At 40.1% G+C, this 14,929-nt stretch overlaps 1 protein-coding gene and 2 pseudogenes across 1 annotated transcript in view; 2 read left to right on the forward strand and 1 right to left on the reverse strand.

The window, feature by feature from the left end:
- The window catches only part of LOC102497417 (nicotinamide riboside kinase 1-like), a 931-nt pseudogene extending 398 nt beyond the window's left edge, over positions 1-533 (reverse strand).
- Positions 534-7,042: 6,509 nt separating this feature from the next.
- Positions 7,043-8,410, forward strand: LOC102497833 (mRNA turnover protein 4 homolog pseudogene; annotated as a pseudogene).
- Positions 8,411-9,368: 958 nt separating this feature from the next.
- Positions 9,369-14,929, forward strand: part of RGS12 (regulator of G protein signaling 12) — a gene marked incomplete in the record, with an annotated part of 188,317 nt that continues 182,756 nt past the window's right edge. Inside the window, 2 exon segments of the mRNA XM_027773595.1 lie at positions 9,369-9,984; positions 10,270-10,385.

Below are 14,929 nucleotides of genomic sequence, written 5' to 3' on the forward strand. Positions count from 1 at the left end.
GGAATTGGCTGCCATAATTTTTTCAATGTTAAGTGTTTCAAGTACATCATAGTGCAACAATCCATTTTTACCTGTCTTTGTTTCAGATTCTGACTTGAAAAAAATTATACTGAGATCGGATACTATAATTTGGAAGATATTTCTACAAATTCTTTGCTAGTGTTATCTTCTCACCATTTGTCTCATGATTCTAGTGACAAATGTCTTCATAATTAGCTTTGAAAACACATCTTCCTAGTACCTTCTGGGCTAGCCTGAATCCTCCCAAGCAAAGTGCCAAAGGTGATGGCATGCATGTGCTGTCACTAACCTGCTGCCACCCACTGCTAAACGAGAGTCTGTCAGCCCTCCCTCATGCTGCTCTCTTGTTAGAAGGTGGTAAGTAGAGGTGGTTCCTTCCCACCCAGGTGGGACATCGAGCTTGGCTCCAGTCCCCATTGGGGTAGGGCCCCCCTCCCGCTACTTTTCAAGTTGAGAGGATTGTGGCTTTCTACCTGAGCTCCAGTTATTTGTGCAAATTCACGTATTACCATATTACTTGGTGAAGATCTCCACTTTCAGGAGATAATTCCTCTCCAGTTTCTACCTGTTTTTCCTAGTTCTCCACTACTTCAAATAGACAGTTTTTATATTTTTCCCTTGTTAGAACTTAATTTAGTAGCATGAGGGGGATGTATGAGACTGTTAATTGCTAGACCTGCTAATTAGGCAATGGTCTTTTGGATTTTGCTTGTTTGTCACTGAGAGCATCAGATCACTGGGGAATGATCCATGTCAGCCTAAAAGAAAACTCTTCCCCTATCAAAGCTTGATTTCTGTATCCTAAATGTTAGCTTGGAATAGCTGTATGTCTTAGTTTTACAATCCAATTTGACTAGCCACATGGCCATAGAAACTGTGCATTTTTTTTCAATTTTATTTTATTTTATGATTTCTTATTTACATTTAATTATTTTATATTTTTATGGCATGCAGTATGGTTTTACAGAGCATCCATGCAGTGTGTGTTTATCAAATCAAATATATTACTGTATACATTGTTTTCAGCAAAGAACCTTATATTCTCAAGTCTGTTAAATGCTTTTTTTTCTCTGAGCCCCTCTCACCCCATCACCACCAGCTCTTCTTACCGCTACCCACCCCCCTTCCCATACAGTCTTTGGTATCTACACTTGTGCTCCATACCATAAAGTGCAATCTTTTGGTATATATTGAGCGGGGGATATATACTGTTTATCTTTTATAGTCTGGTTTATTTCACTTACCATTACATCTCCTATACTCATCCACTTTGTATCAAATGACAGCCTCACTATTCTTTTTTTTCTTTTTCTTTTCCTTTTTTTGCTATAGGGGATGTGTGCTTGCTGGAGAGACAGAGAGACAGTGAAACAGAAATCATCCCCTGGGGAGATGGCCACACCACAATCCCTTCTCCTCTCAGGATTTTGGGCACGCATGTACATGTGCCCAGTGTGAGTTTCAAGTGGCTGGGTCTGGGACTCAAATTATGGTTGACCACATGGGAGTCCAGCACCTTAACCACTATGCCACCTGCTAGCCCAAATTTTCAGTGTTCTTTATGACTGAATAGTACTCCATAGTGTACATGTGCCACGTTTTTTTCAGTCTAGTCATCAGTTGATGGACATTAGGTTGATATCTTGTCTTTGTAATTGTGAATAATGCTGCAACAAATACAGATGTACAAATGTCTTTCTACCTGTTTTTCTGTTTTTTTTTTTTTTTTTTTTTTTAAATGCCAAGGAGTGGGGTTACTGAGTCATATGTTAGTTCTATTTGTAAATTTTTGAGGAACCTCTATGTTGTTTTCCACAGTGGCTGTACCAATTTACAATCCACCAACAACGTAGGGGGATTCTCTTTCAAAACCACAGCCTAGCTACCACTTATCATTTCTTGTTTTTAAGATCAAAGCCATTCTGACTTGAGGTTAAATGATATCTCATTGTGGTTTTGACTTGCATTTCCCTTATGATAAGAGGATTTGAACATTATTTTCATATGCTTTTTGTATGTCTTCCTTTGAGAGTTGTCTGTTCAGCTCATTTACCTATTTTAAAATTGTATTTAAAAATTTGTGTGTGTGTGTGTGTGTGTGTGTGTGTGTAAGCTGCTTGAGTTCCCTATATATTCTGGTTATCAATCCCTTATCTAAAGTGTAGTTTGCAAGTGTTTTCTCCCATTCTATGGGTTGTCTGTTCACTCTATCCTTTACTGCACAGAAACTTTTTAGCTTGATATAATTCTGCTAGTCTATTTTTAGAATTGTTGCCTGTACTTTAGGGGCCATATTTAAGAAATCTTTGCCTACTTCAATGTCTCCAAGTGTTTTCCATAGCATTATAGTTTGGGGCTTTACATTTAGATCTTTCATCCATTTTGAATTTATTTTTGTTAATGGTGAGAGATAGTGGTCCAATTTCATTTTACTGCAGGTGGATATCCAGTCTTTCCAGCGCCATTTGCTGAAAAGATTTTCTTTTCTTCCCTGGATTGTCTAATGCCCTTTATTAAAAATCAGTTGACTGTATGTTTTGGTGTTTATTTATGGATTCTCCATTCTGTTCCATTGGTCTGTTTTTGTGCCAGTGCACTTTTGGTTTGATTATTAGAGGTTTGTAATATATTTTGAGATCAAGTAGTGAGATGCCTCTTACTTTATTCTTTTTGCACAGTATTGCCTTGTCGATAATGGGTTTTTCATAATTCCAGACAAATTTTTCAACTGGTTTTTCTATTGTTGTGAAAAATGTCAATGTTAATTTGATTGGAATCATATTGAATTTGTAGGTTAGTTTGGGAGAAGGCATTTTAATTATATTGATTCTTAAAATCTGATAATAAGGGATATCTTTCCATTTCCTTGGTATCATATTTAATTACTTTTTTCAGTTTTTCATAGTTTTTCTTGTTAGAGATTTTTCACCTGTTTGGTTAGATTTATTCCTAGATATTTGTGTGTATGTGTGTGTGTGTGTGTGTGTGTGTGTGTGTGTGTGGCTATTGTAAATGGGATTGCTTTCCAGTTCTGCTTCAGTCTGTTCATTGTTGGTGTATAAAAAATGCTATAGATTTTTGTACATTGATTTTGTATCTTAAACTTTACTGAGTTCATTTATCACTTCTAGGAGTTTTTCATGAATTCTTTTGGATTTCCTATGCATATAATTATGCCATCTGCAAATAAGGACAATTCTACTTATTTTTTAATTTGAATTCCTTACTCTTTCATCTGATTTTTTGGCAAGGACTTCCAATACTATGTTGAAAGGAAGGGAGAAAGTGGAAAGCCTTGTCCAGTTTTTAGAGGGAAAGCTTTCAGCATTTCCCTATTCAGTGTGATGTTAACTGTGGGTTTGTCATATATGGGTTTTATTGTGATGAGAAATGTACCTTCTATACCTATTTGTTGAGAGCCTTAATCATGATGGGATATTGTATTTTATCAAATCTTGTTTCTGAATTAGTTGATATGATCATATGGTTTTTAATGTTTTCTTCTTCTTTTTTTTGGGAGAGATTTTTTCGCTATAGGGCGCGTGCGCTCGCCAGACAGAGAGAGACACAGAGACAGAAAGCGAGAAATCACCCCCCAGAGGGGATGGTCACGCCGCAATCCCTTCTCCTCCATTCTCCTCTCGGGATCATGGGCACGCACGCACACGCGCCCGGCATGAGTTTTAAGCCACCTGGTCCGGGACGCGAACCACGGTCGACTATGTGGGAGTCCAGTGACATAGCCATTATGCTAACTGCTGGTTCCCAATGTTTTCTTCTTTTAACATGATGTATTTTACGTATTGCTTTGGATATGTTGAACCATCCTTGCATCCCTGGGATAAAACCTACTTGGTCATGGTGTAAAATTGTTAATGTGCTGTTACATTAGATTTGCTAGTATCTGGTTGAAGATTTTTGTGGCTCATTCATCAGGGATATTCTTCTGTAAATTTTTTTTTTTTTAATTTTCTTGTCTACTTTTGTTATTGAGGTGATGGAGGCTTCATAGAATGAGTTTAGGAGATTGGCAGGTTGTGTGGTGGTTAAGGCACTGGACTCCCATATGACTGAACATGGTTCGGGTCCCAGGCATGGTGGCTTGCTTTCTCACTTTCTCTTTTTGTCTCTGGTAAAATGGAAAAAAATAATAATAAATAAAACTAAGTAAAGTAATTTTTTGAAATAAAGAAAGAATGAATTTGAGAAGGTTCCTTCCACTTGGATCTTTAGAAATAGTTTGAGGAGAATTGGGGTTAATTCTTTTAAAAAATTTTTTTATGTATTTGGGGTTAATTTTTTTAAAAAGTTTTGTAGAATTCAGAAGTGAAGCTATTGGGACTGGAACTGTTCTTTTTTGGGAGACAGTTTATTGCTAATTCTATATCTTTACTTATGTTGGTCTCTTCATGCTTTCTATTTCTTCCTGGTTAAATCTAGGTATATTGTATGTGCCCAGGAACTTGTCTATCTCATCTAGATTTTCAACATTTTTTGAATATAGTTGCTCATAGTATTCTCTCATAATCCTTTGTATTTCTGTTGTATCTGTTATAATATTGCCTGTTTAGTTGCTGATTTTATTTATCTGGTTCCTTTCTCTGTTTTTCTTGGGTAGTCTAGCTAATGGTTTGTTGATTTTGTTTATCCTCTCAAAAAAATCAGCTTTTTGATTTATTTTTTAAATTCCTTTTTACTCTCAATTTAATTTATTTCCGTTCTAATTTTTATATCTTTTCTTCTAGTACTTTAGGATTTTTTTGTTGTTGCTTTTCCAGTTCCTTGAGATGCATCATTATATTATTTATTTGTCCTCTTTCTATTTTTTTTTTCCTTGTGAGCACTAATTGCTGTAAACTTCCCTGTTAGGATTGCTTTTGCTGTGTCCCAAACATTGTGGAGAGTTGTGTTTTCATTATAATTTCTTTCAAGAAACTTCCAAATTGTACTATACAGTGCTTTTCTTGTATCTTTTTACACTTGTTATCTTGATGTCTATTTTTACTAATATCATCAATATTGGATTCCAGCCTTTTTTCTGGTTTCTCTTTGCATAAAATGACTTTTTCTAGCTTTTCACTTTTAGTCTATGTGTCTTCAACACTGAAGTATATTCCTTGTAAACAGCATATATAAGGTTCCATTTTCAGCCAATCTGTGTTTTTTAATTGGGGAATTTAATCCATTAACATTTAGCATTGATGTATGTGGACTCATCCCTGCCATTTTGTTAGTCATTTTCTTAGTCGTTTGTGTTTTCTTATTTCTATTTATCTCCCTTTTGTTTCCCTGATATAGTAGTCCCTAAATATTTCTTGAAAAACTAGTCTAGTATTGGTGTATTCTTTCAGTTTTTTTTTTTATCTGATAGCGATTTTATTCCTCCTTCCCATTTCAAAGATACTGTTGCCAGGTATAGTTCTTGTCTGAACATTTTTTCTTTCAGAATTTTAAATATGTCTTCTTTCTTGCCTGCATTGTTTCTGTTGAAAAGTCTGAGCTTAGTCTGATGGGATGTCATGTCATTTATAAGTAATTTGACCTTTTTCTCTTGCCATTTTTAGAATGTCTTTTTGTCTTTGACTTTTGCCAGTTTGGCTATGATGTGTCTTAGAAAGGATCTTCTTATGTTTAATTTGTTTGTTATTCTTCATATTTCTTGGATCTGGATATTTGTATGTCCATAGATTTGTCTATAAATTTGGGAAGTTTTTATATAGTATTTCATGAAGGAGATTTTCTATACCTTTACCTGTCTGTTTACCTTTTTGGAATACCCATTATATGAATGTTTAGCCACTAGATGTTATCCAACATTTTCCATATGTTGTCCTCAGTTTTAATGTTTTGTTTTATTTTTTCTTTTCTTTCTCTCTCTCTCCTTTTCTTTCTTTCTTTCTTTCTTTCTTTCTTTCTTTTGGTGGCTTGGACTAAATTGGAGGTTTTGTTTTCAAGGTTAGAGATTATTTCTTCTACATGGTATAATATGCTGTTAATAATTTAAAGAGAGGTTTTGATTTTCTGTGTTACATCCTTCATCTCCAGTTCTGTCTGATTTTGTTTGATTCTGTCTAACTCTTCATAGAGTTCCTCCTTCAGGTCATGGAATTATTTTCCTATCTGGAATTGACTGTCACTTTTGCATGTCATTAAATTTTGTTATGATGAATGGTCTGAATTCCTTTTGTGACATTTCTCTGATTTCTGTGTTTTATCCATTGTTGGTGAGGAGTTATTTTATTCCTTTAGGGAAAAGATTTTACCTTGTATTTTCATATTTCCTGTGTCTTTGTATGGATTTTTAGGGATCTGGTGGAATACTCACTTCTTCCTTATTTTTGGAGTAGGTTCTGTAATGTCAGGGGGTGAAGAACAGCTTTTGCTTCCAAATGTGCTCTTGGCAAAGTAGTCCACGAGGGGCCCAGAGCCAGCTGCATCTTTGAGATCAGAGGAGGGCTTGCGTAGCCTATGTGTGAGACAGTTCAGGGAAGTCCAGAAGACTCACACTTTGGGTGATGTCATTTGGGGTGGGTGGTGTCATTTGGGGTGGGTGGCCATTCCCCTGGGCTTGAGTCTGAAAGGGAAGGAGAATGTAGGCCTCCCCTACCTGCCAGACAGGTTAGTGACCAAATTCTTCAGTCTCTGTTGGGATGAGGGTGCTCTCTTTTACATCTTCTTCTACTGGGCCGTAAAGTCTTGCCCATAAATGGAGCTCCACCTGCTGGTCAGCTCACAGGACAGTGTGGGGGTGGGTGGGGGTGGGGTGGGAGATGTGATGTTTTTTCTGAAGCTGTATGCGTGTACACTTCCCTTCACACGTGTTAACTCTGGGCCAGTTTCATTGTTCTTCTGTGGGTGGGGAGTACTGGAATCCACAGTGAGAGTCTGAAGTTCCTAGTTTCAGAGGAGAGTTTCTCTTGTTTTCTCTGCTGGAGGAGATGTGGTGGTGGGGGGGGGAGCATCTCCAGAGCCTCACTGGCTTTAGATGATTGACTCCTCTTTATATTTACAACTAGAAGTTATGTTCAGGAGCAGCACCGCCTTCTGCCACACGAGGTTTCAGCGCGATGCCCAAATCCAAGTGCGATAGAAAGTTTCCTTAACCGAAACTGCCAAGAAAGGCTTGGGACTAAAACAGAACCTTATAGAAGAGCTTCGGAAATGTGTGGACACATACAAGTACCTCTTCATCTTCTCCGTGGCCAACATGAGGAACAGCAAGCTGAAGGACATCCGGAACGCCTGGAAGCACAGTCGGATGTTCTTTGGGAAAAACAAGGTGATGATGGTGGTCTTGGGTCGAAGCCCAGCTGATGAATACAGAGACAACCTGCACCAGGTCAGCAAGAAGTTACGGGGTGAAGTCGGTCTCCTTTTCACCAACCACACTAAGGAGGAGGTGAATGATTGGTTCACGAAATATGCAGAAATGAACTACGCCTGAGCTGGGAACAAAGCAGCTTTCACTGTGAGCCTGGATCCAGGGCCTCTGGAGCAGTTCCTCCACTCCATGGAGCCACAGCTGAGGCAGCTGGGCCTGCCCACCGCCCTTAAGAGAGGTGCGGTGACTCTGCTCTCGGACTACGAGGTGTGCAAGGAGGATGACGTGCTGACACCGGAGCAGGCCCGGGTCCTGAAGCTTTTTGGGTACGAGATGGCTGAATTCAAAGTGACCATGAAGTACGTGTGGGATGCACAGTCGGGAAGGTTCCAGCAGGTGGGAGATGACATGCCAGAGAGTGCGTCAGAGTTGTCAGAAGAATCAGAGGATGATGACAACGACTGATGGGGACTCAGGGCTGGAGGCCTTCGGCATGTTCTGAGTCCCGAATGGACCACTCAGCACTGCCCCCACGCTCTGGAGGGACGACTGTTTACTCTGCTGCCAATGAGACGGGAGCGTGATGGGCACTGACTGATTCTGTAGAGAATAAAACTGTCTGCAGGGTCTGCCTGTAGGCAGCCAGGACTTCCCTTAGGAAAAAAAAGAAAAAAGAAGTTATGTGTTCAGAAATTCCTGCCATCTTTTTTTTTTTCTTCATCAATCTTGCCTCACTTCTCTGTTGGAAGCTGAGGCATTTATTAGCCTTTCTTCCCAGAGAGATGTTATAGTGGGTGTTACTAGTCTGCAATCTTGACCTTTCCCTTTCCAAAACTATGCATTCTTTTAGATTTTTTTAAAGCTTAGTTTCTTTTCTTAACTCATACACAATTACTTGTCTTTTGGTTTGTTGAAGCAGTAAGTCAAACAACATTTGCCATAATAATGTCTGGCACCACATTCATCTGAAGGGCACTCCTGATAAAGGCGACTAATTTTACCATTTTCATCCGTCTTATTGTATTTCAGGATGGCCAGCTTAACCTTCTTTATCTATGGTTATTTTTCTTGGGAATGGTATAAGACTTCTTTCTTTTCTTTTTTTTTTAATTATTTTTTATGTAATTGTATTCATTGTCTTTATTTTATTTTATTTTATTTTGAAGTTAACCAGAGAGAGACAGAGAGAAGCAAAGTGAGAAAGCAAGCTGCCAGGTCCAGGACTCGAACTGTGGTCAGCCATGTGGGAGTCCAGCCGCCTTAACCACCATGCCACCTGCTGGCCCCAAGACTTCTTTATTTTCTTAACATCACCATGAAGTCTCAACACAAGGTGAAGGGTAGACTCCTTTTGGATGTTGTAGTCAACAAAGTATGTACATCTTCCAGCTGCTTGTCAGCAAAAAGTCAATCTTTCATGATCAGGAGGAATTCCTTCCTTAGGCTGGGTCTTGGCTTTTACATTTTCTGTTGTATCTAATAGTTCAACTTGAGAATAATGGTTTTCCCCATAAGAGATTTTATGAAAATCTGTATCTTGGTGGTAGTCCCACTGTAGATCAGAAAGGAAGGTTTTTTTTCCTTTTTTTTTGCAATAGGACATATTTGCTCACCAGAAACAGTGAGAAACAGAGAGAAGGAAAGTGAGAAATCACTCCCCAGGGGGACTGTCATGCCACAATCCCTTCTCCTCTATTCTCCTCTCAGGATTTTGAGCATGCACACACACGTTCCCAGTGTGATTTTTAAGCTGCTCGATCTGGAGCTCAAACCGCCGTTAGCCATGTGGTACTCCAGGGCCTTAACCACCATACAACCTGCTGGTCCCTTCTTTTTTGCCATAGGGCATGTGCACTTGCTGGAGAGAGACAGAGAGAGAGGGAAAATGGGAAATCACCCTCCCAGGGGGAATGGCCACACTGCAGTCCCTTCTCTTCCATTCTCCTCTCGGGATTCTGGGCATGGCTGCACACATGCCTGGCATGTTTTTCAAGCTGTTGAGTCTAGGACTTGAACTGTGGAGGTGGTGATGTGGGATCCACCACCTACTACCCTTGAAAATATGCATTATTTATTGTCTTCCTTTGGTGAAAGCTTCTTAACAATAGGGATTGTGAGTTATTTTTTGACTTCTCAAAGACAGAGGACCTCTGAATCCTGGGGCCTAGCATACATGCACTGGACATAAGGCACCATCCAGGTTTACTAAGGTCTGAGAGGAAAGACTTAGATAGCTATATTTTGATAATATATTCTTCACCTCACCTTCCTTATCTATTTTGACCTTGGGCAAACTACTTCTCTGTGCTATAACTTATCTACCAAATAGGGTTAATATTAAGGTTGTTGTGAGTATTTAATAGGCTAATGTGTGAGAAATGATTAGATATGATGCCTACCACATGGGGAATTCTTGGTAAACATTAACAATGGTGCCGTGATGTCATGTGTAGGTTTGCAGAATTATTGCTGGAAGTGGGTATAAGCTTTCAGAGGTGACCAGGACCTCAGCATATCTGTATCAAGTCCCTGCTATGTATCAGCTTATGGGAGAAGACAGTGAATTGTGGACTTGCCTCCTGAGCTGCTGTCCAGTGGAGCCAGTTCAGAATGGGTTTTCCCAGGGATACATCTCTGTCAGGGTAAGATATTAGGCTGCCTTGCTCATCAGAGGTCCCTACATCCCTAGGTGCCTGGAGTCCAGTCCTGGGCATTATTAGAGTGACACCATAGGTCCATGTGGAAGTTCAGTTTTGTGGATTTAAGCATGTGGCAGTCAAGTGCCTTCCTCATTGTAAGAATGGGGCACTTGGCACCAGGAGGAGGAAGATTTCCAGGGCCCATTTCTTAATTAGTTTCTTGTGGCTACTATAATAAAGTATTACAAACTGGAGGACTTAAAACAGCAGAAATTTATCTTCTCACAGTTTTGGAGGTCAGAAACCTGAAATCAAGATGTCGATAGGGCTGGACTCCCTCTGAAGGTTCTAAGGGTGGATGTTCCCTGTCTCTTCCAGCTTCTGATGCCTCCAGGCATTCTTTGGTGAGTGGCCACATTACTCTGTTTCCTGCCTCTGTTGCTACATGACCTTCTCTGTGTCTAATATCCCTTCTGCCTTCCTATTATGTACCCTCTCCATTTGTTTATTTTGTTTTATAATTTCTCATTTACATTTAATTGTTGTACACATTTGTCAAGGTACAGAGTGGTTTTTCAAAGCATGCATACAGTGTGTGATAATCAAATCAAGGATATTACCATAGTCATCCGCTTCACTAAAGAGCATTACATTATATTGTACACATTTGATTTTTATTGTGCTAGTTTCTCTGAGATGTGTGTGTGTGTGTGTGTGTGTTGTGTGTGTGTATTTAGCAATGCCTCCTCCCTTTTGTAACTATTTCATTCTACTAGTTTCTCTAAGATGCGTGTGTATGTATGTGTATAATAGCAATGACTTCCCCCTTTTAACTCGGTTATGGTATACTGTTCTATAACCTATTTGCCTGTTGTCTTGTGTCTGTTAAATAATTTTTCCTTAGTCTTTCCCCCTGCCCTATGTCTCATCCCCTTTGTAGTCTCTAGTATGTACAGTTGCCCTTTCTACTTCTATTTCTTCAAATTTTTTTGTTTCCGCCAGAGAGTACAAACCTTTGGTATATGTCAAATGTGGGTACATACCATATTCTCTTTCAGTCTGCCTTATTTCACTTAGTATTAAATTTATATTATCCATTTTGTTTTGAATGACAAGGCCTTATTGTTCTTTATGGTTGAGTAGTATTCAGTTTTGTATATGTGCCACATTTTTTCAATCTAGTCATAGTTCTTGGGTATTTGATTCCATGCCTTAGCAATTGTGTTCAATGCTGCAATAATAATGGATGTACAAGTGTCTCTATGACAGAGTGATTTCTTGTCCTGTTACCCAGAATGAGATTACTGAGTCATATGGTAGTTCTCTTGGTAAATTTTTGAGGCACTTCCATATTGTTTTCCACAGCGGTTATAATAGTTTAGTTTACATTCCTACCAGCAGTGCACAGGATTCTCTTTTCTCCACAACATCACCAGCACTTCTTATTTGTGATCCTAGCCAGCTTTACTGGAGTGATACCTCATTGTAGTTTTGATTTGGATTTCTCTTATAATAACAGATATTAAACATTTTTTGATATATGTTCATATGTCTTCTTTTGAGAGTTGTCTATTCAGATTGGTTGCCCATTTTTAAACTGGATTATTAATTATTTTGTGGATGAGCTGATTGAGTTCCTTGTCTCCATTTTTTAAGGACATTCGTGATTACATTTTGAGCCCATCTGGATAATCCAAGATTGACATTTTATGTTAATATCCTTAATTTAATCTCAGTGATGCCTGAATGGGAAGGGATGTTCATTTCAAGTATTAGAAATTGCATTTATGCATTTGCCACAAAGAGGCAAAACTTGATGAATAAGGAAAGGAATTTATTTGTTCAGTGAGGCCAGCACTAGGGAGAGGGCAGACCAAAGTCCATAACTGTCTCCACCATACTAGACAGAATACACAACTTATATATAGGTGAAGAATTGGTGTTAGGTACATTCAAAAAGCAAAGAGCAAGTTGTTCATTGTCTTGGAGCAAAAAGATGAGGAGTCCTGGTCATTGTCTTTGGCAGGAGTATAAGAAGACTGGCAATGTCAGGGGGTGCTTGAGGGGCATGCAGGGCAGGGTGGAATGACTGGTTTCCATTCTCTTCAAGGGGCTTTAAGATAAGCAGTGATTAACAAGGGCAGCAGAAGCAAATTGAATCAGTCAAGACAAGTCTTAGGTCCTGGTTTGGAAGCTATATGTGGCTTGTAATGCTTGAGTTGATAAAATTTTCTCAGCTGGTCATATGGGAGGGGGCTGATCTTTCCTCTTGCTTTCTCCATAGCCAGGTATCTATAAAGACTCATTGTGAAGTAAAAGATGGACGTTAAAAACTGATTTTCCTGGGACCAGCAGGTAGCGTGGTAGTTAAGGCGCTGAGGCGCTGGACATTCCCACATAACTGACTACAGTTCGAATCCCGGACTTGGTGGCTTGCTTTCTCACTTTCCCTCTTTCTCTATATGTCTCTCTCTCTCTGGTCAAATTAAAACAAGTGAATGAGCAAATAAAAATTAAATAAATAATTCTTAAAAAAAAAACCCTGATTTTCTACAGTTTATTGACTCCAAGACTAAGAACAATATGAAGTCACTTTGGGTCTGTTATGGTTTGATTATACCACCCACAAAGACCTTTTACCAAGTGAGGTCACACTCCTCTAGGAGTTAGGCCCTGATATCTTTGGGGCCACCTTTCATTCTACTTCATCCTGCTTAGACTCTGGGAGAGGTGAGGAACCATGAAAAGGAAGGGGTCTCCGGCTTGAGAAATCCCTCCCATGGGCAAGAGTACAGCTTACCCTTTGCGTGTTTGGTACTTTAGCAAAGATTTTATTGTCCTCCCGAGAGTGAGTGAAAACAAAGGATCTCTTCTGGCCCAATGAAAACACAAAACCAGCAACAATACTCCTGTGTTTTCTCTTTTGAATCCCATAGGAAATGACCAGGTATAAATGAATAGGTGACTCTCCTGTAGGAGGCCTGAAGTAAGGCCCATTTATTGAAGAGAAAAATTGATTTCTGTCTTTCCTCGGCATTTTGTGCTGAAGAGAGGAGGCTGGTGAGAGCCAAGAATTGAGAATGAACCATGGTCAGGGATTTGCCTGACCCTCTCCTGTCTTTTGCCTGCCATTGAAGGGTTTATCCAAAGAAGTGAGTATGAGGGGATGGAGGGGTAAAGGGCAAAGGTATATTTCCAGGCAGGGATAATGAGAGACAGCTGATGTGCCAGCAAGGAGGTGTTGAGGGCATCTAAATCAGGGGCTCCATCTTGGTGTTGGAGAACAGCCAGGTCGTAAACACAGCTTTGTTCCTTTACAGTTAGACTTGGTAGATAAAATATTGCTGTGCCCATTTGGAACATACTTATTCTGGAAAATTATTTGTTATTTGTCTGAAATTCAAATTTAACTGAGTATCCTGTATTTTTATTTCCTAAATCTGGCAACTCTATTTATAGTCTCACTTTGCACAGGTTTATAAACCACAAACAGAAATAAATATCAAGGATAGATAAAAAGGCAAAGTCAAATATAAAGGAAAGTAAAAATTGAGGTGGGTTAACTTTCAGTATTTCAAATATTTTAAAATAATATTTGTTACTGGAATAAAAATTGTACCATAGTTCCTTCAGCTGTCTAGCATGGGAGTGTCCTGAAAGACAGGGGCTTCAGTGTGTCCTGTTTACTTTTCCTGAAACTTGATAACCACCAGGCCGTTGCCTAGAGCCAGTTGAATAAGCTGGCAGGGCAAGCTCTGCCTAAAGGACTGCTGTGGTGGATGGGCATCATGATTTAGCATATGTCCTGGGCTCCATCCTGCCTGTAGCAGAGGTGGGCGCTTAGCTCCTGGCCCTTTTCAGTTTCTGGTTTATTGTTGCACTTCTGCATGATTAGAATTTCTGGAGTTCATAGCATTCTATGATCTTGGGATCTTTGTGGCAGGTGGATCCCAATGTGATCTGTTCTTCCAGCTGCTTCTGACTGACAGACTCTGTCTCCCCTGCTTACAGAAACTGGTTCTGCACCTTGCTGGGCACCCTGTGTCTGCCCACAATGCTGCTTTAGGAAGACTCAGAAGTGAAGGGACTGACAAGTGAGTAGTAGCAGACATAGCCAGAGTATGGGGCCCCTCTGGAATGTTAAGGGGGCACTTAGAGTGGTGAACTGCTAAGTATGAGAGGAGTTATCATGAGGTCCTCAGGGATGAGGCAGGATGTGAGCTAAGCTGCAGAACAGTGGAGGGAGGGGAGAGGGTATGTTTCAGGAGAGAATGATTTTGCAAGTGATGTCCTGCATGTCTCTTCTCTGACCTGCCATGCATTATGTTATCAGCCTGTTTAAAACTGTCAGTGTTCCCCCAGGAGTGGTTGGCTCTAAGAGTTATTACTGATAATCTGTTCATGGTTTTCTACCCAGTGCTGCTATAGATGCCACTTGATGGTTACTAAATGGATGAACTAGGGAGTTGGAAAATCCTGGGGCTGTGAGGAGATGATCTTACTGAGGTTTTGGGTGGCTCTGGTGAAGGAGGCCTGGGAAAGCAGGCTGAGGGGGTGAATCTGGACCCAGTAGGAGGTGGTGAAGGACAGTGAACTGGTGCATTTTTGCCAGAAGATAGGTGAGGGCAGGTATAGGAGGGCAAGTGAGTAAATCAGGGAGCCCAGCTGGAAGTTGACCACACTTATAAGAGCAGCCCTTGGTGACTGAGGTGAGGATGAAGGAGTGGGGCTGACCACTGGACCTTTAGCCAGATAGGGACACTGGATGACAAAGAGCTCTGAGTGCCATCCAGCCCACTTGTATGCTTCCTACTTGTCAGTCTCCTGCCTCCTTTCTAATGCTGGGTCACCAGTCTTATCTCCTCCCACCTCTCTGAGATCGCTATTCCCGTCTCCCTTCATCTCTGCTGCCATCACCGGCCCATCTGCCTGGAAATCTGACTGCTTT

The sequence above is a fragment of the Tupaia chinensis genome, unplaced genomic scaffold (genome assembly GCF_000334495.1).
Source record: "Tupaia chinensis unplaced genomic scaffold, TupChi_1.0 Scaffold000360_1, whole genome shotgun sequence".
Taxonomy (NCBI): domain Eukaryota; kingdom Metazoa; phylum Chordata; class Mammalia; order Scandentia; family Tupaiidae; genus Tupaia; species Tupaia belangeri.